The sequence below is a fragment of the Ostrea edulis genome, chromosome 7 (genome assembly GCF_947568905.1).
Source record: "Ostrea edulis chromosome 7, xbOstEdul1.1, whole genome shotgun sequence".
Lineage (NCBI taxonomy): Eukaryota > Metazoa > Mollusca > Bivalvia > Ostreida > Ostreidae > Ostrea > Ostrea edulis.
In genome coordinates this window covers 8,734,170-8,751,362 of record NC_079170.1, presented here as the reverse complement: position 1 = coordinate 8,751,362, position 17,193 = coordinate 8,734,170, and the positions used below count along the sequence as shown (strand labels likewise).

Sequence of the window (17,193 nt, the reverse complement as noted above, 5' to 3'; positions counted from 1 at the left end):
CTGCCAAACGTCACCTCGTTTCAGTACCTTCAGTACTTTGATTTCAATGAGTGCTGGGTTCTAACGGATTACATGTATATGCTCTTGAAACAATAAAATGGCAATTTTTCATATACTATCATTATTGTTGTGAATTATTCTTGAGGTTGATATTATCTTGTAACATCGGATGAGGTGGTCTAATTTTGGCTTCAAAGTTATCTTTAACAAGTATGCATTTCCCTTACGTACATCACGAAGTATTTCAAGTGTGTGCATGATGACCATGTCAAGTATGCAGGAAATATCTTTCTGTGCGCTTACGTTTAAAATTATATTCCATCCAAGTTGATATCAATTTCTCTCGAGCATTTAAAGAGTCCTGACTAAAAGGTATCCGTTAATATCATTATTAGATTCACTACATGATACCCAAAGGAGATAGTGAGAAGGTTTGTAACGTATGCATACCATTTTACATTCATCTTTGTCATCATTTTAACTATTTAAGTGTTAAATTAATGTATATTTTTAAATTTTTCTAGAAATGTAGATTTAATACAATGAAAGATATGACAAAAATTTCATGAAAGAGTTTTTATTCTATCATTATTATTTTTTTTCGTTTAAAAAGTATGCTTGCAAGATTAAAGGTTCTGTCATGATGTAGATAAGTTGCAATTAATGCATTTTAAATCATGCCAAAATGCTGATCTTCTTTAAGGATGTTTGCACCTGAGGTTTAGAGTATTGCCATTTTTTAAAAGTATATATTTAATTTCTACATTGACGGGGAATTATGAAATTAAAAAGAAAAACTGGAGCAAGAGTATTTGTAATACAAAATTTCAGGTAAATTAATAAAGATGTTTTTAAGAATCGTGTTCTTTTTGGAAAATTATATACAAGAATATCAGGATATAGGGCTCACGGCAGGTGTGATCGGTCGACAGGGGATGCTTACTACTCCTAGGCACCTGATCCCACCTCTGGTGTGTCCAGGGGTCCGTGTTTGCCCAACTATTTATTTTGTATTGCTTGTAGAAGTTATGAGATTGATCACTGTTCGTTATCTTCACCTTGCATTGATCGCTGTCTTCGTCTTTCATATACCAAATTAATGAATTTACAACATTTGAGTTAGTTTCAAGCATCTGCTACTTGAATTACGAAATAAAAATACACGTCAAGGGTTTAAATATTGACAATATATTGGATAAAATAGAAACTGTGAAATCGTGTACATTCAACTTTTTTATTTAAAAATCATTCTGCCACCAGATATAGTCCTTTCCAAACACTTTAAAAATTTGAATTGACATAGAATGTTCAACTGGGGTAGATTTAAGTTTAACACGTTTGGACCAATAAGATAAGTATTGAAGCAAAATAATTTAGATGTTGGTTTGTATTAATGAAAGGTGAAGATAACGAACAGTGATCAAACTCATAACTCCTATAAGCAATACAAATATATAGTTGGGCAAACACGGACCTCTGGACACACCAGAGGTGGGAACATGTGCCTAGGAGGAGTAAGCATCCCCTGTCGACCGGTCACACCCGCCGTGAGCTCCATATTCTGATCAGGTAAACGGAGGTATCCGCAGTCAAAATCAGTGTGCCAAGAACCGCTTAACAATCGGTATGAAACACGTCAGACAGCATTTGACCCAATGATTGGTTGTATTGACGAACTAGATCGTTATAACAACCATAGAATTTGGGAAATGCTGACTTCAATCGAGACTGTTAAAACCCTGTACCATCAACTTGGTTGTCAGTAGCTTGCCTCGATTTAAAAACTGACTATACGCAGATCAATAAACATTAACAAACTCCGGACAAGGAGTGTCCTATATTGAGAGAACACCCCGCCTACACAGTGGAAGCATTCTTCACATTTGTACTCGAAACCCGAGGAGCCAACTTCCTTACAGGAACACAAATTGGCGGAATTTGTTACTTTCTGGAGAAATTATTAACAAACATAGGCACGTTGAGTTCATGCTAATATCTACATGTTTCCCTTTTGATTTGAAAAAATGCATTAGTATTAAAACTGAAAGACCATTACACGCAACAACGAGACAAAATTTCGGGCAGGTATAAGTATGTGGATGAAGCTTAGAACGATTAATAATTTTATCACGGTAAAAGATCGATTTGAAAACGAAATTAATTTATTTCAAGTACGGGTGTAGATAAACGGAAAATGTTTTGAATAGTTTATATCATTCAGTATTTCTTTTATATTTGTATTACATTTTCTGATATTCACACAGAATCAAAATATACCGGAGCATGATTTTTTGATTTCACACAGATTTGAAGTATACCGGAGTATGATAATATGTAAATGAGGGTAAGATTGGAAATTGTCTACCCGAGAAAATCAATGTTGATCGAGGCGAAGCCGAGATTTACAATGGTTTTCGAGTGATGACAATTTCCAGTGTTACCGTCGGTTGCATAGAATATCTATTTTATTACACTGAATGTTATGGACTCTTGCGGTTGGAAATAAATTCTGCACGGTCAATATTTTTGTAATGTCATCCGTTATCAAATATCTTTCACTGTTGCTTCATTCTATCATGCTGGAGAGCGTGGTTTTCTCGGAGGACCTTTGGGACACCTTGTCAAAACAGTGTGAACAAGCCTTCGAAATGAAGCGATTGATTCAAATTGCGTATACATATATGGTATCTGACAACATGACTATTCTAGTTCAATGATTCAACGGCAGTTGTTACTTATACATACACGTAAGTTATAAAACGTAACAAATCATTTCAGATTTATTATACTTCCTTGGAGAAAAATACGTATTCGTCTGTTCGGTACAGAATTATGAACTTCATTTTACTCCTGGAGACCGCCATATTTGTGGCCACCACAGTTGTAGTAGACACACAGCCGTTGTTGAAGAAAAGTGTAATTATGGAAGAGAGGAAATTCACGGACTAGAAGAATATGTTAAAGGTAGTTCTACATATCTATATTGGTATGTAGCTAATTCTTTAGGCTGAGTTCTACATATCCATAGTGGTAAACAACTAATTCTATAGGCTGAGTTATACATATTCATAGTGGTATACAACTAATTCTATTGGCTGAGTTCTACATATTCATAGTGATGTACAACTAATTCTTTAGGCTGAGTTATACATATCCATAGTGGTGTACAACTAATTCTTTAGGCTGAGTAAATTTAAGCAATGCCACACTGTGCATACATTCATAGTTAACAAGTTCGGATTGCTCAATTTCCAGATTAAATCTTAGTATGGTTGATATTTTGTAGACATCAGTCAATCATTGCAAAGTCTTCACAAGGTCGTAAGTGCTTTGGTATCTATCCATGGGACAAATAAAGGTAAATATTGTTTTGAACATTTTCATTTTAATCCCCTTCCTTAATTTCTTCATTAAAATATTCTTGAAATCATTGTTAATGATGCTAAGGAGTAATGCAGGTAATTCGTGTTTTGAATTTGAATTAGTATTCAGTGAATGAAAAGCATCCACTTTCTAATTCCCAATTATCTCTCTCTCTCTCTCTCTCTCTCTCTCTCTCTCTCTCTCTCTCTCTCTCTCTCTCTCTCTGCCCCCCCCCCCCCCCAAGTGAGTGGGTCACTACAAGGATTGAATACGTAACTTTCAAGCTTAGATATTGTATTTTACATTGTTCTCGCAAGCGAACTTGTGCCAATATTCACCAATATAAGTTCAATAATCCTATAATATCGTCGTCAATATTTATGAGAGAGAGAGAGAGAGAGAGAGAGAGAGAGAGAGAGAGAGAGAGAGAGAGAGAGAGAGAGAACATTGGTTATCATTAAATATTTTAAACCCTTATAAAATTCTACAGCAAATGTTTTGGGTATCGTAAGTCCTTTTAAAAATTGAGAATTGACGCACAGCTAATTGTATGGTCAATTCCGAAGAATTGGAGATGCACTGTACATGTAGAGCAATTTTGCAACATATTTTCATGCGTAAAGGTGTGAATTCAGCTTCCCACGAGGCCGTGATCAAATTTCAAACTTTGAAGCACGCGGACATTGTGTATTACAATCAAGTTTTTAATTGTCCAAGTGAGTTTAGTATGGTTAAATAATTCTCCAAATACGTGACTGACTAATATTCATCAATCTCTACCCAGAGTTATCGTTCCCGCTACGCTCCACTAATACTTGTTGTAGCGCAGCGTAATACGCCCTCTGGTGAGAGATTGAATATTCATCTAAACTTGTAAATCAGATTTTACAACACTTCAGTGTTAAACTAATCACTCGCGTTTCTATTTATCGACTTCTTTATTTGTATACAAAGTTGAACATATGACATTTATAGCCAAAATCAATTCATAATGAATTTCTCAGAAATAAAAAATAAATAATTCTGTTCGTCTAGGTGAAAGATGTGATAAAGCTTTGCAGCTGAATGCATCGTTTACTGACAGTTAAAACAAATGTACACAGGGAAAGTCGATGAAAAAAGTTACTTGCAAACCCTGCGGCTTCACTGATTTAAACCACTATTTTACGATTTTACACCGTGTGTTTTCACCGTGCGATGGGGAATACCCGTGGCCTGTACTGTATATATTTATATACCTCTACCTTACCACCATTGTTTTAAAATGATTCGGGATATACATGACGGCTTCACTGATTTAAACCGCTATTACTTCATCAATATTTTTGGATTCAAGTAAACCACCGAATGGTTAATTTACATCATTTAACATTATATCCAGATTTCAATGTCATTTTATACGACCTCATACAAACACGGTGGGTATTAGGAACTAACTTTTTAGAGAAGGCAGACATCTTGTGTATCCGAAATACACATACACCGTGCCACGCCGTGTCCACGGTGTAACACGGACCATTTTACACCGTGTGTTTTCCACCGTGCGATGGGGAATACTCGTGGCCTGTACTGTATATATTTATATACCCCTACCTTACCACCATTGATTTAAAATGATTCGGGATATACATGACGGCTACTGGCAATGTGTTCCGTGGATGGGGTTGTTTTGTCACAATCAAATTAAAAAGAAATGCTTTACATTGTGCATTAAGGTATATGTATTAGGAATAGCAAACCGTCACCTGTAGTGTGTCCACTATTGGAACATTGGATAGGAAACTCCACGTTTCTCGATTAATATCAATATTGCAATTTAAGTTAGTTTCAAAACAACAATGCGTTATGCGATAACTACGGTATGCCATAATTTCCTTGATCGATTGTGCATGCAAGGTGAAGATAACGAACAGTGATCAATCTCATAACTCCTATAAGAAATACAAATAGATAGTTGGGCAAACACGGACCCCTGGACACACCAGAGGTGGGATCAAGTACCTAGGAGGAGTAACCATCCCCTGTTGACTGGTCACACCCGCCGTGAGCCCTATATCCTGATCAGGTAAACGGAGTTATTCGTAGTCAAAATCAATGTGCCAAGAACGGTCTAACAATCGGTATAAAACGCGTGCCAAGAACGCACTTACCACAAAGTGTAGAATAAACAGGTAGGAGAGAAACGTAGTGGTTTATGTCTAATCTACCTTCATCGTACTTGTTCTGTTTCTTTTATTTCTAGTGTGCCCTACAGGATGGAAGATGCACGAAGACTCTTGTTACAAATTATATAAAAAGGGAATGACAATGGAAGATGGAAAAGTTTGTCAAAAACTTTGATTTGATAAAGATGACGACTAGTTTTACACATTTCAAATTCTATTACTTGTAAAAGTTAAGTTTGAAAATCATGCTTAACAATTGGCTTTACTTTGCAGAAATTTTGTTCACGGGTAAATGGATACTTGGTGGAGATCGAAACAGAAAGGGAAAATGACTTCATACTCGAACAACTTGAGAACAATAATGGACAAATAACACAACCGGTAAGAAAGCATGCATGCCATTAGTATTAAGGTGGCAGAATTTTGGAAAGGGGGTATACATCTAAGTCAGGTTATGACAGGTTAATGAAAAATCATACTACCCTGTTTTCTCAATATTTGTATTTCATATTAGTGTAGTTATTAAATTAGGACCCTAAATTAAATGTCATCTATACATACATGTGTTGTTGCACAAAACATGTCCTGAGCAGGTGCCCCCTTCTTGCTCTGATTTTCTGTCATTTGGGCTAAATCCGCACCACCCCCACACCACCACAGTACCAAGCGAGGGGATATAGACGCTGTGCAGAATCAAGAACCCTGTCTGACCTTCTTAAAAATCTACCTTTTATAAGGGGCCATCCACCTTCCCTCTGAGCTACCTACCTTTTCCTGGACACTCTAGGTTTTAGTCTGAATTTCTTTAGCTGCTGACCACGTGTCTTAGTTTCGCATTTGCACCCATCTATATACTAGGCATCATGGTGACACCTACATGTTGCATATCATTTTTTTCACGAAGCACTCAGTTACACTTGAAATGTATTCTAAAATTATTCTACACATTTTTACAAATGTAATATCACTTCAAATATGGGGTATCTCCATTTTTTAAAAAACTTGACCGGGTCTATAGTGCGAACATGTCCCCTGCTACTTAAAGCAGACGACAAGGGAATAGTTATTACAGATAATTTGAACGTTGATTAAAAGCATTCTCTACACACTGATTTTGACTACGGAAACTCCGTAAACCTGATCAAGAAATAGGGCTCACGGTTGATTTGACAGGTCAAAAGAGGGTACTTACTTAATTCTCTTAGGCACCTGATCTCACCACCTGTATGCCCAGTGGTCTGTGTTTGCCCTTCTCTTGATTTTGTATCTGTGTGGAATTTATGAGATTGATCGCTTTTCGTTATCTTCACTTTTCCATGCACTAGCACTACAGAATTTCTGATATATACTTTGAGTTTATCATCTAGATAAAAAAAACCCACTAGCCACGGATGGCCGAAAGCTGGTAGGTGCCAGGGTATATAATTGGTATTCATTTAACTGGCGGTGGTCATTTAATTTATCAGACGACCGTCAGTTCTTCAACTGATCTCTCTCTCTCTCTCTCTCTCTCTCTCTCTCTCTCTCTCTCTCTCTCCAATAATCAGTGATATACATGTTATACATGAGGATTATTGTTTGTCGACTGTGCTGTTAATTCACAAACTTTTTGACAATGCTCATTTTCCGTTCTTTTACATGCAGATTAAGTTATTTTCACATGCAAAATAAGATATATCCCCCATTCTTTGAGCGGTAATAATGAATTGTAAGAATGTAACCTTTGATTAAATAATGAATTGAAGAACGAACAGAGACCCCCTCCAATTCAGCATTATAACGTTTGGAGAAAAGAGAATTGTTTTTCTGCTTGTCAACAGTTGTAGAAGATAATTTCACCTCCGCCTGTCCCAACATTTTAAAAATCGATGGTACGTGTCTGTGTACGATTCTAAACTCTTTCAAAAATAATAACTCAGCGGTATAAAGTAAATTGTTTCTGAAATTGGCAGCCGGCATGTATATATTATTTGGTGGTGTCCAGATAGAGTAAGTGGTGGCAGCCACATAACTTTAGTGGCGGTCACTAGTTCAATTGATATTACTTCTATACTTTCATTCTAGCCCCATCCTACCCCTGGGGCCCCTGAATTGAAAATAGAGAACTTGAATTTTACATGTAACTACCTGTAAATGCTTGCATAGTAATATGACTAATCATGACATTGATTTTTTTAAGATGAAGATTTTTAAAGATGTTTTCCTACTTTTTTTATTGACATTTTGATCCCCTATTGTAGTTCCAACCTACCCTCTTAGTATTCATGTTTTGAATAAAACAGAATATACATTACCTGGGGATGTATATGAATGACCAATCATTGTCTTTTTGTTCTTGAGAAGATGTTTCCCAAGTATCCCCATGTAAAACTTCGATCCTCTACTGTGGCCTCACCCTAGGACATTGATTGAACAAACTTGAATTCCATTCATCCAAGAATGATGTTTGCCAATTTTGATTGTAATCGGTATAGTGGCTCTTGATAATTAAGAAAAGACAGAAAATAGGGTGCGGTCATTCAAAAATATTCTTCTAAAAAAAAACAACACAGGACCAGAACAGTTTGAATTTGCATGAAAGCTTTCTGACATAGTGTAAATTCAGATTTGTTCATCTTGATCATGTAGATTTAAGTATGGTTCCATGTAAAATTCAGGCAGAGGGTGATAAGTCGACCGTCAGGGATCGAGCCGATACTTATATATACAGTAACATTGTTTCTAGGAAATAATTTGGTGATAATATTTTTTTTCATTTGACGCACCTTCACAGAGCTGTGTTACTAAAAATAGGATACCCATGTTTTGACCAAAATTGACTCATAAAAATGCTATATATTCTTAAAGGTTTTTTTAAATGAAAAGATCATACATTTTCACAATGGCTTATATAAAATGAAGAAGAAGGCTACTGTTTACGAATTTCTGTTGTCATAGTGAGTATTTGTTATGTGTTACCATGGTAACTGTTGCTGTAGTTAACGAAAGGATTTTCTAACAGAAAAACATTCCAACTTTAAGACCATTTTTCTTGAAACAGCAAACACTTTCAAAAAAGTTTTATAATTAGACGGATAAAGTACATGATATTGAATAATTTTTACTCAATATTTTTTTTGAAAGTTTTTACTGTACTCGGAAAAAAATATATGAAGATTGTGAAAAATGGCGGGAAAATAATATATTTTCATGTTCTTAAATTTTCTTCTACTTACAAACTATTCAACAAGTACACTTTTCTGTCATGTTCTAGTAATTATCATATTTATAAATATCTAAAATGATCTTCTTTATGTGTTTACATACCATAATGATATGTCTATAGATGTAAATGCAAGAAACGATGCATAGCATTTTGGGTCGGGATCGAAAGTCCATTTATTATTAACCCATTTATTTCAGATTTCCTCAGGTTTTTGTAAACAACTTATTAGACCGGTCTTTATAGGATATTTTGCACTGAATGGCGATTTCAACTTGCAAGTATTTTTGGCTGGATAGTTGTGAGTGTGTGGGTAATTAACAGATTAAAGAAAAAGTGCTTGGTTGGCAATTGTTTTTCATTTTGAAATTCACCTATCAACAACTCTTTTGAGGCTGGTCAACGACGTATGTTGTAGGTTGCTCGAATGACAAGAGATTGGCATTATAGTTCCAAGTATAAAGAGAATAAATGCCCATGCTCTTTTAAAACGTATATCTTTAGAAAAACAAAACTTGAAAATACATTGAACATGTTCAAGGGAATCTTATGATAAAACATTAAGACATAATTTATCAACTTTTGTGTTTTACCCTATCAAATAATTCATTGAAAATATCTTTTATTTGAAAAATCATTTTGAATTCATTTTTGCTCTGTGTAATATGAAATTTAAAAAATTTATTACAAAGCATCTGGACATTTAAAACTTTGGCTAACAATTCTAGAAACATGATATGGCTCAAATTTTAAAATAAACTTTTTAGCACTTGATTTCCTTATGAATCCTTTGTAAGAGTGGAACAAAAACTTTTAGTGAAATGTACGTTTTTACAGTCGTATAATATATATGTTTGTTCAGGAAAAAATAAGAATGAGAACAGAAACTGTAGACATTTGTGTCATTAATATTGTAAAATTTGGACAGTTTATATTGACTTTATATAATTTTATGAAAATACATGTAATGTAGAAATGGGATTGTTTTAAAATTCAATAATGTAGTTTAAAGAATGTAAGTTGACTCATTTATCATGTCTATGGCACTATCTTTACCAAGTATGATTACAGGTTGCTTTCAGATGACAAAACAACTGTTTTACATAATCCATGTAGATATTAGTGTCTGTAAAGTGAATTGAAAATGAATTCTTAATTATTTCATCAATACATTCCATTATCTATAAGATTTTTTAACAGTTGCAACTTGTAAGTTTAGATGCTTTATAAACTGTATACTGAAAAATGTACACTGAAGAGTTCTTTGAAGGTTAAAAATTTTATTTCAAAATCATACTTTTTTAAAAGTGTAACCCCAAGCAAGGCATAAACATGATAAAGGAACAAATGAGCACAGAAAAATATTTGTTACGAACATATTTACAAAACGGAGGTAGATCCAGAAAAAAATATAAGGGTGGGAATGGAGGGGTTGTGACTCGTGTATTCACCTTCTCCATCCAGAAAGGGGTGAGTGAAGAGCCCAAAAATTGCATAAAATAGACCATTTGAGCTATTCTATGATGCATCACATTATACATGTATTTTTGCATGTCAACACAACTTCATTACACAATTCAACCCATTGGTGTTTAATTTTTTCATAAGTTGTTTCCCTTTCGAATTTAGGTACATTAGGAATTTCAGTTGAAATAATTTGAATAAACACCATATATAAGAATGCTTTCATGTTTATTTGACAATTTGTCATTTATTTCTTCATAAAGTTTTGATATTTTGTTTGGATTCAATATTTTAGACTGTCTTGATGTTCAACATTGAATTTATGGACTCCTTTGCTTTCCTTTTGTAATAGTGTCTTGTACTTTCACTTGGTTTGATTGATTTTCCTCCTGTTACCACTTTAAGTATGTCCTTGGGTTTTGCACCTACAATACAATAAGATAGACACTGATTTTCAGGACACAAGAATTTACTTATTTTTCTCTCCTCAATATACATGTATAATATATATTTCTCTAGTTTTTGAGAATGTTTGAACATTTTATATCATAAAACTTTCAAATTAAAGTACACACATCAGAGCCTAGTAGTCATAGTACACATTGATATTTAAATTATACATGTAGTTAGAAAGAATAAAATACTAAAACAGCATATAAAACTTTTGAAAACAAGAACTGCTTAAAGAAACTTGTATATGGCATGGAGAAGGTGTTCCAAATATTCTAAATCAGTGACAAGTAGGTTTAGGTACTAGTCAGGGCAACAGCTGTATCAGGTTTTGAGTCTGGTTTCTGAGTGACCAATATTTTTCTATAATGGTGGGTTGGGGGTTGGTTGACTTTGACCTCATTATCAGAAGGGGTCATATAGTGTTTGTATATCAGGATTATTATATAATACTGCTCTACCAAGTTTGAGGTTTATAAAACATTTACACTGTAGATTCATTGGTACATATGTGCTACATGTATTTACAGTTACATGTATGTATTTACCACAGAGGTTTCCAATGCATGTAGTGATGGTAATGGCACTCCATGATGCTGGTATGAAAACTTTAAAGAAATATACATTAGCTAAATGACTTGATCTTTGTTATATTTATATATTATTATTAAAAATATAAATTCAAGAACTCATGCATTGACCAGTCCCCATGACCATATCAAATTGAGGCAGACTTTAAATAGTAATATAATAGATATCTAATAAAAATGTCAAGAAGACTCAACTTATTGATTGATATGAAGATTTATAATTAACATTATGAATAGTTTTACAATAAAATGGAATTCTTTAAAAAACTAAAGACCCTAAATATTTTCTTTGATATGTCTAATAGTATGCATATGTTTTTAAAATATGAATTCCGATTTGTCAAGAGCTGAATGGTTACCACTAAAAGAAAAGATTTTGTGCATATGAAATAATGTTTAAAAAATTTGTGTGTTTATATAGAATACCTTGAAGGAAAAAACAATGATGTGTATATAAAATAAATTGAAGGAAAAAAAACAACCCATTGTGAGATTTGAACCCGTTACCTCCGGCATGCTAATCCAGATACCTAACCACTTGACTATCTGTGATTTGTAATGAGAAGGAATACATTATATACTAAACATTGCATCTCACAAAGTCATATCATGTCTTAAATTTTTATATGCAACTTCGACTGAAATCTACATGTAGTACATAAAACCACACTCTTTTGAAATGATACCTACTCCTACTGATCCTCAGTTAGGCATAATCTACATTTCTATCTGAGACAAGAGGCGTTTGTGTGGAGGATACGTAGATGTCTGCTATTATTGCAGACCATTACAAATGAAACATGCCGTCGATTAGCCTAGGCCTAAAACATATCATAGCGTTACTGTTGAAAGTATGACTTTTTGAAACAAGGGAGTGGGTGTCATCTGTACACAGTCGTCTCATACAATGCTACATTGTATAATACAACATTCGTTGTGATTTTTATGCTAGTAATAATAAATATTGCGAATTTTGACTTATTAAATATGTAAATCACACCATTTGAAATTACCGGAAGGCGGAATGTGCCGACTTGGTGACATGTCATATAAGAAATGTTGCTCGGTCTTCGTTGTTGGCTGCTCCACACACGTTCTATTTTCAGTGACGCCATATGCATCAATGTATTTGTGACACTCTCCGAATGTAAATATATTCGTTTCCTTTAGATGAGGCTTGAGGGTAGATCACACTCTGTCGGAATATTGTCCTACACGGCATTCAGTTTTGGATCCGCCATATTCCGCGCACTTAGTGTGTTGACAACGCAGCGCCCCTAGCGATCATCGAGGTTAAATTCAAGAACGATAACCGAAATTGCATTAAAATCGAAACATTCAGAGAGGTTTTAAAATGTTATATTGAAACTTTCAAAAAAAAATTTATTTCAGAGGATGCATTTTTTATTTGTTTAATGTTATATAATGATATATTTTCATACCCGCTTTGCTGTTTTTAGATTTCAAAGGGATTACAAGTAGTGTTTTGTATAGATTTGCACTGAGCGTGAATTCTCCATGTTCATAATTATCTGTCCATAATTTTGGAACAAGGCGAAATAAATCAAAACTACTTTGTATATTTGCTAAACATATTACGGTGAGTTAATATGCTAAGTTTGGGTTCATTTCGTGCACATGGACTTATCACGAAAATGCGATTTTGCCTGATTTTTACGTGGAACCATACTTAAGAGCTTAAGTTGATTTTTGCTATAAAAGCAAAGGTCATAGGTTACAAAGTCATATCATTTTTTGAATTTTCATGAACTAGCAAGATGTCCACCACTGGTGTGTTTCAATATTTTTAAATCTCCAAAGATAAATAGTACATTTGATAAACTTTTGATGATAAAATGTAACGGAAATATTAAATGAGGCAGTGATGTATCATGTGTCAATTGTCTTGAATTTACCAGTGCATGAATTACCTGTTTATGCAATACTAATATTTAGGTTCTCAAACAAAGTTTGGAAACATATTATTTTTACTGTTTCCAATTCTACCTCTTCTTTTTCTTATTTTTCTCCGGTACTTTTTTTGTCGGTGAGTGTTCTCAAAAATTAACAAGGGATCGATATGAAACCTTTTAAGGATGATATATCATTTGTAGATGTGCAGAACGATTGTCATTTTGTCTGAACGTGCATGTATGCGCATGTCCTTGCATTGGGTATTTGGTACACTAACTTCGGAATCAGTCTAACTTTCTTGCTTTTCAATGACATCTTTTGAGATTTATATTGTAGGTAGATATTGAGACCCTTAAGTGATCTAGATTTCGCGGGGATCACATTTCGTGGATAACCCTATTCCATGAATTTCAAACCACAACGATACACGTAATTTATACCATGTTGCTATGTGGAAAAAGCATATCCATCAAATTGAATTCAATATCCTCATGAATTTGAATTATTCCATAATATACAGTGTACGTTGGATTATCATATGTGGACGTTTGAAGTACAGTTGTGAAATTGAACTTTACAAAGACAGCATTGTTACAAGCTTTGTCATTGAAACATAGTATTCCTCTTCTTTAGTGAGAAAGAACAAGGGACGTTATTGGCCATAGTACGAAAGTTGAAAAAAATGAAAAAAATCTCGGCGTTATATAGCCAATAACGTCCCTTGTCCTTCCTCATTTGAAAATCATAAGATAACGAAATTGCAATTACATAAATTACAAATTACTTTTTCCAATTTTTATTAGACAGTTAATTGTAAATCACATATGACTACCGAATTTTTAATTGCAACGGGGACCGTTACAGATGTTCTCCAAAAGTCCTCTATCTAAAAAGTGGTGTCATTGTGCATCTGCACAGCCAATCATCTTAGATTGTAAGGTGTTGTAGTATGTACCTATGATGTCAAAATCATTCAATTTTTCTCTTTTAAAAGACATTTACCGATTATCTGATTATTAGCCAATCGAAATTGACGCACGTGCTTGCGCGTGAGTGTAAATGATTTTGACAGTGTTTGCTAAGTAGAGAGTCCAAAACATATCTACAACCTAAATTTCAAAACATTTCATTGAAATCTCAAACTGTAAACTAGACTTAGCATCTATGGTTCACACCATTCATTAGACATTTATATTGTGAAGCCATTGCAAACCATCATTTTTAGCCTTTCACTGGAACGTTTAGCCATTTCAGCACCACAAATGAAAGAAAGGAATACACTAGCATACTTACACACCTTACTACCACTTAACACTTTTGTTAATGTCATTCTACAGGCATTTGTATCACCCATAGCAATTTGTAAGGAGTACCAAGACACACCCAAAACCTCAACGTCAGAAGAATTTGATGAAAAACAAAAACCCTGTGGTCATTTAAAAACCTAACCTTCAAAAGTCGACACATGCATATGCACGTGCGCGATGGCGTTTTTTTAACACCAATATATAGATGCATATATTATCTATCTATGTGGTGAATATCAGCTCATTAGCTCTAGTCATAAGAGAAATACAGACGTTCTAGTATTATGCGATGGAAATGAAGCACATGTTGTACTTCACGAAAACCCTCCCCAACTGCAATGCATTACAGGATTTAGTAATGTTCTATTAAGTCCCTATGCGTACGCCAAACGTATATATCATCTGCTGTGAAGGAGGGACTTTAAACGTACTGGGCCATAATATATGAAAGAAGTGGTGTAAATCAAATGGGAATTATCAAAAATACTAAAGCAATCTTAGCAGATTTGAAATCATAAAATTTATCTAAAATCAACAGCATTAAAACGTACAACTTTTACCACATTATTTTGACATTACATTATATACTGCAATAGAAATGAAAAATGTTGATATGTTGTGATCCAATTACTATTTTGTTAAACGCCACTCTAATTCTACAAACAAGTACACTGAAACTGACATTAAAAGATGTTGGAGTTCTGCAATGATTCTACGTAGTCTTTGGAGATCAGGATTCCCACCATGAACACAAAGTGCGCCCCTTGATTAACCGATTTCTTTTTGTATTGCTATGAGTCTGAATACATTAAAAGCTTCTTCATAAGAAGAAAAATATCTTACTGTGGCCTTCAATTCGACATTTAGATACATTCACGCGGTTTTATCTAGAACAGTACTCACTTTCATTCATATATCGATTCGATTTATTTCACTGATCTCGTTCCATATATGCTTCGTATCACAATATCTTATTGAACATAGACGTTAAAGTCAAACTAACAACTCAACTTTATGACAATCGGAATGACTTCAGTTTCTCCATCGTCATCTTCCGTATTCATGTAGCAGTATTTCATTCTCACCTGTATTTGGTGCTTATATCTCGATTGATAAGCGAGAGCATTATCTGCGTATAATGAATTTCTAAATCGAAGCAGGCTACTGACAAATGAGTTGACGTTGCTGGTATTTAACAGTCTCGTTTAAAGTAAGCATTTTCCAAATTCCATGGTCTAATGATCTAATTTGCAAATATAACCTGTCATTAAATCTAACGTGTCTTATACCAACTGTTAGAGCGCTCTTTAAATATTGATAAATTAATCAATTTTTCCGTTCAAGATAGCGAGCTCATGGTGGGTACGATTGGTCAAAAGGGGGTGCTGCTTACTCTTCCTAAGCACTCGATCATACCGCTAGTGTCTTTATGGATCTTCATTGCCCTACTTTGAATTGTGTATTCTTTATAGGATTTATCTTCACCTTTGTCACACTGTAAAACATTGAATTGTGAAAGAATGCCACGATTTCTTTACTCTTCTACATTTCACAAAGAAACTGAGTGGGTATTTAATCATACAATACACATATCCCTAAACCACAACTGTGAAATTCATGACTTCTAGGTAATTTCTTTCCTTTCATTTTCTTTGAAGGTTGTTGGATTGGCGCAACCGATGAAAAAAAAGAGGGCCAATGGACATGGATTACAACAGGTACCAATATCTCATTTTCGAACTGGGCAGACGGCGAACCAAACAATGAACGGAATGATGAACACTGTCTGGAGCTGAGAAAGGACCAGTTGTGGCGCTGGAATGATATCTCATGTACTAATGAAATGGTGGTACTTTGTGAGAGGGAGAAGATTGAATTGACCGATTTATAAATACCTAGTGTCCTTTCACAATGATGAAGTCACCAAGCCAAAGACACTATATAGTTATCTACAAAGACTGTAATGGCCGTCTGCGTTTTATATCATTCATCTACATGAAACATTATATTTGGTTCGGATAATCCACATGTTTTGGACAATAGGTTAAACATTGCCATCCCTTTTTTGGATGGAAAGAATGTAACTATTGTGGAGTTCCACATTGAACTATATTAGACCCAATGTTTTTATCCTGTTTATCAGTGACTATGTACCAGCACTGAAACATCGTCATGGAGATATTTGTTAATGTCCCAACTGTAATCCAATTCAGAAATTACCTATAAAGATTTACACATTTAAGCTATATACCAGGGTCATTCATAGACAATGTCTCTCTCGTATATATATATATTCTTTTGAAAATAAAATTCAACACATTATTGGATTCGAAATCATTTATTTCATCGAACTGGGATGTTTCATTTTATTTGATCATAAAGTATTCTTGATATATAATTTAAGAAACAGTATAAGTTCTTTCGCCATAGACCATTCTTACGTCAAAAACACAACGTCACAGCGTCGCTCTCCACAGCTTTTCAAAATATTCAAAATTTCTCTAATTTTCACATACAGCCTGTAGCTTTATTGTCTAGGTATCTAGGTATCTAGCTGGCTGCAACTCTTCCCATTTCCAAATATTCAGTAAGAATAGGGAAGAAGGTGCCGGATCTACCATCAAAGATATTTGATAATTTCGTAACAGTGACGCTGCCATCATTTTCCATAGCGTTACTTATTCTTTTGACAAGTTATTCACAAATGATTCGTTTCCTACCGAGACGTTCGTCATCCA

At 34.3% G+C, this 17,193-nt stretch overlaps 1 long non-coding RNA gene across 1 annotated transcript; it reads left to right on the top strand.

Moving 5' to 3' along the window:
* The first annotated feature begins 166 nt into the window (after nt 1-166).
* On the top strand, nt 167-16,775 carry LOC125655053 (uncharacterized). Its single transcript, XR_008796598.1, has 6 exons — nt 167-431; nt 2,779-2,964; nt 3,287-3,358; nt 5,606-5,685; nt 5,802-5,909; nt 16,114-16,775. It is a non-coding gene; the product is annotated as an uncharacterized LOC125655053 (long non-coding RNA).
* Nucleotides 16,776-17,193: the final 418 nt, after the last annotated feature.